Source organism: Desmodus rotundus, chromosome 2 (assembly GCF_022682495.2).
Source record: "Desmodus rotundus isolate HL8 chromosome 2, HLdesRot8A.1, whole genome shotgun sequence".
Classification (NCBI taxonomy): domain Eukaryota; kingdom Metazoa; phylum Chordata; class Mammalia; order Chiroptera; family Phyllostomidae; genus Desmodus; species Desmodus rotundus.
The window spans coordinates 159,266,734-159,271,815 of record NC_071388.1 but is presented as its reverse complement, the minus strand read 5'-3'; the positions used below and the strand labels follow the sequence as shown (position 1 = coordinate 159,271,815).

General features: G+C 45.0%; 1 pseudogene; it reads left to right on the top strand.

The window, feature by feature from the left end:
- Nucleotides 1–441: 441 nt before the first annotated feature.
- LOC112305783 (actin, cytoplasmic 1-like) lies at nucleotides 442–1,532 on the top strand (annotated as a pseudogene).
- Nucleotides 1,533–5,082: the final 3,550 nt, after the last annotated feature.

Sequence of the window (5,082 nt, the reverse complement as noted above, 5' to 3'; positions counted from 1 at the left end):
GGGGAGGGAATAGAAGTATGAGGTAGGCGCAGTCAATACTATCTCCTTGGAGGTGTATTTAGGTAAAGAACAGAGGAAAGTGATGGGAGAGTCAGGCTGCTATCAGGAAGAAGAGCCTGGGAAATAGAAGCAAAGGTGCTGAGGCAGGAGCCTGCTTGGAGGGTTACAGCTAGTAGGGAGAAGGGATGGGGCAAACAGGAGTTAAAGTAAAGGGAGGTCACAGGGTCTGCTGACCATGTGAGGATACTGCTTTTATTCTAAGTGTGATGGATAAACATGCGAAGCCTCCAGGAAGATGTTAATAGTGGTTGATTAAGAAATGGGATTAAGAACAGGAGTGAAGACTGCTGAGACTTCATCCATCTGCAAGCACAGACCTCTTGCCTTTGCCGCTCTTCCGCCTTCACAGGTCTACTCCACCTTCCAGCTCACCGTGATGATATTACTGCGCTCGTGGTCAACAATGGCTCTGGCATGTGCAAGGCTGGCTTCACGGGTGATGATGCCTCCAGGGCCATCTTCCCCTCCATCATGGGGCGTCCTTGGCACCAGGGCATGATGGTGGGCATGGGCCAGAAGGACCCCTATGTGGGTGATAAGGCCCAGAGCAAGAGGGGCATCCTGACTGTGAAGTATCCCATCGAACATGGCATTGTCACCAACTAGGACGACATGGAGAAGATCTGGCGTCACACCTTTTACAATGAGCTTGTGTGGCCCCCAAGGAACACCCCATCCTGCTCACTGAGGCCCCCCTAAACCCCAAGGCCAACCATGAGATGACCCAGGTCATGTTTGAGACTTTCAACACCCCAGCCATGCATGCGGCCATCCAGGCCATGCTGTCCCTGTACGCCTCTGGCCACACCACTGGCATTGTGATGGACTCCAGGGATGGGGTCACCCACACTCTGCCCATCTATGAGGGCTATGCCCTCCCCCACTCCATCCTGTGTCTGGACCTGGCTGGCTGGGACCTGACAGACTACCTCATGAAGATCCTCACGGAATGTGGCTACAGCTTCCCCACCACAGCTGAGTGGGAAATCATGTGTGACATCAAGAAGAAGCTGCGCTATGTTGCTCTGGGCTTTGAGCAGGAGATGGCCACTGCAGCCTCCAGCTCCTCCCTGGAGAAGAGCTACGAGCTGTCCAACAGTCAGGTCATCACCACTGGCAACAAGCAGTTCCCCTGCTCCGAGGCCCTCTTCCAGCCTGGGCGTGGAATCCGGTGCCATCCCTGAAACTACCTTCACAGAGTGGGATGTCGACATCCGTAAGGACCTCTGTGCCAACACAGTGCTGTCTGGTGGGACCACCGTGTATCCAGGCATTGCCAACAGGATGCAGGAGACCCTGCCCTGGCTCCCAGCATGATGAAGATCAGGATCCTTGCACCCCCTGAGCACAAGTACTCTGTGCGGACTGATGGCTCCATCTGGGCCTCCCTGTCCACCTTCCAGCAGGTGTGCGTCAGCAAGCAGGGTTACGATGAGTCCGGCCTCTCCACTGTCCCCCGCAAATGCTTCTAGGCGGACTGTTACTTAGTCCGTTACACCCTTTCTTCACAAAGCCTAACTTGCCCAGAAAATGGATGAGATTGGCATGGCTTTATTTGTTTTTTTGTTTTGTTTTGTTTTGCGCTTAACTCAGGATTTAAAAATTTGAACGGTGATAGGGACAGCAGTCTATTGGAATGAGCATTCCCGGAGTTCTACAATGTGGCCAAGGACTTCCATTGTACATTGTTCTTTTTTTAAAGTAGTCATTCCAAATATTTGGAGATGCACTCTTACAGGAAGTCCCCTGCCTGCCCAAAAGCCACCCACTTCTCCCTAAGAAGGGCCAGTCCTTGCCCGAGTCCACACAGAGGAGGGTGGTAGCGTTGTTTTTGCCTAAATTATGTAATCCACATGGTTCAATCTTCACCTTAACACTTGTTCTTTTTGTTTTATTTGAATGGTCAGCCATCATGGCCCCCCTTTTTGTCCCCACCTTGAGATGTATGACGGCTTTTTGGTCCCCCTGGGAGTGGGCTGAGGTGTGGACACAGCCAGGCTTACCTGTACACAGACTTGAGACCAGTGCAATAAAGTGCACATCTTAAAGGGAAAAAAACCAAGAGGGAAAATCTTTTAAATTTTCACATTATAAACTTTTATACAGGTTTTAAATTTCATCTTGAGTATCTATGCATTTTATTATTAATTTTAAATTCATTTCCAGATTTCTATTTTTTCATTTTTATTGAATTTAGTGGGGAGACACTGGTTAATAAAATTATGTTTTAGGTGTACAATTCTATAATACCTCATCTGTTATCATATTGTGTGTTCACTGCCCCAAGTCTCCTTCAGCACCATTTGTCTCCCTCTTCTATCTCCCCCCACCCCCCTTTCCCGCTGGTAATCACCATACTGTTGTCTGTGTCTATGAGGTTTGGGGTTTTTTTTGCTTAATCCCTTCACATTTTCCACCCATCTCCCGAACCCCCCACCCCTCTGACAGCTGTCAGTCTGTTCTCTGTATCTAAATCTGTTCCTATTTTGTTTAGTTTATTTTGTTCACTAGATTCCACATATGAGTGAAATCATATGGTACTTGTCTTTCTCTCACTGGCTTATTTCACTCAGCATAATGCTCTCCGGGTTTACCCATGCTGTCATAAAGGGTAAGATTTCCTTCTTTTTTATAGCCTGGTACTATTCCATTGTATAAGTCTACCACAGCTTTTTTAGCCCCTCATCTACTGATGGGCACTTGGACTGCTTACAAATCTCGGCTGTTGTAAATACCGCTGCGACAAACATAGAGGTGCATATATTCTTTCAAATTAATGTTCTGAATTTCTTTAGATAAATTCTCAGAAGTGGGATCTCTGGGTCAAAGGGCAGATCCACTTCTAATTTTTTAAGGTAACTCCATACTGCTTTCCACAGTGGCTGCACCAGTCTGCATTCCTGCCAACAGTGCCTGAGGGTTCCCTTTCACCACACTTCAGCCAACATGTGTTTGTTGATTTATTGATGATAGCCATTCTGACAGGTGTGATTTAATGTTGAAAATCATCATTCCAAATAAATATATAAATGTATTTTCTTAGATTCTATATTTGTCTATTTGTCATCCCTTCATTACAAAGCCAATTTATATGATTTATATTTTCTTATTTTCTGTATTACTGATACTCTGGCATTTGGGGACCTTACAGACCGCCCCCCCCCAAGAGACTGCCCCTCCCAAGCCTGCTAATTCCTAAAGTTAATAACAACTTGCCTAAGAGCATACCTTTCATATGCAAAACAACCTGTTCCCCAGCCCGTGCACCCAACTAGCTCCTTATCTAACTCTCACACAGCCAAGCCAATATACCCCCTGCCCCAAATCAAACCCAGGACCAGGTACTAGGCAACTAGGGACAGCCCCCAAGGCCCAACAGAATTATTCAAACTAGCCAATTCTACATTGTTTACTCCGCCCAGCATTTCCCTTCTCCTAGAAACCCCAATAAAGGCGCTGGTCTAAAGACTTCTCCTCCCTTCTGTCTTCAGCCTCTTAACTATCCTGGTGTTTCCGCAGGGGTCCTGAGTGACTAGTGTAAATGTTCACTAGGAGGCATTGATCTCTCCACGTCCTCACTTACTCATACCTCTATAAATTAAATCCGGGGTAAATAATTGCTACACACATGTAGCTATGTGTTTAAAAATTGCAGGGACTTCCATGAAGAGAGGAAAAGTAATCATTTTGTTTTGTTCTGTTTTTCAATTTAACAGTTGAATTAGCTCCTTCTCCAGCTCATTCAGACCTCAGCCTATGTACTTGAAAAGTGGGAAATGGAGACCACTGAAAACCATGAAGTGACAAAATGCAAATTTAAAGTCATTCTAGTGAATTCTAGTTTCTACGGGAGGGAAAATCACATCTTCCTCCTGGCACTCTCAGCAATAGGTGGAAAGCCTTGGAAATAGAAAGCCCAAGAGTGTAGGTGGTTTTGAATTTGAGGAAGTCTGTAGGAGAAGCCAGGATGGAGCTTTCAGCTAGACATGAAGAGGGGTGGGTGGGTCACAGCAGAGCACCTGCTAGAGCCCTCAAACCTTCACAGAAGATGGATTGAGATGCCTAATTAAGGGCATCAAAGTTGAGACTGAGTTTTTATATAAAAGAAAGATTTGAAGCAGAACTCATTAGAACCTAAAAAGAACCAAATGTAAGTCAAAGAAGGTGTATATATGAATGGATGATTTAGAATTCTTTGTCGGCTGCCTTTGAAAGAGCAGCCATTAAATGCAAATTATAGGTTTGTATTAGTGCAAGGGTCTGCAAACTTCTGCAAAGGGCCAGAGAGTAAGTATTTGCAAGCCACACTGTGTCTGTCACATTAACTTAATTGACAGCACATAAATGAATGTGTCTGTGATCCAATAAAGCTTTAGTGATGGGCACTGAAATTTGAATTTCACATAACTTTCATGTGCCACAAAATAGTATCCATCTTTTTTTTTTTTTCAACATTTGAAAGTGTATAAACCATTCTTAGCTCCTGAACTACAGTTTGCCAACCCTGCCTTAAGGGAATGGAGTTTAGAAAGTTATAAAAATCTTACAAGAAAACAAATGTTGGCCTTTGGTTCTTGTTCTGCACATGCCTACTGGTGTGGAAAATCCTCGCAAAACCCCTTGACAGGGGGCTCTGACACTTACTTCACTACTCTTCAATCCCGAGTCTGCTGTGGCGCATCCAATCCTTACTCTCCCTCTGACTAACCAAAAAGGGTCCTAACCCTCTTTTCTCAGGTTGCTGGGTTCCCATTGAGTTAGGCCAGCAATTTTCAACCTTTTTCATCTCATGGCACACGTAAACTAACGACTGAAATTCTGCATCACACGAAAAAGCATATTATATTTTTTGCCGATCTGGGAAAAAAAAAGAGGTATAACTTGATTCATTCACACTGGATAGCTGTTGTTGTGTTGGCTGTTGTCATTTTTTTGTTTGACAGTCTATGGGAAAAAAGGTCAATGTCCCTGCCTAAGAGTCAGGTATTGAATGTTTTTAAAATTCTTACAGCACACTGGGGG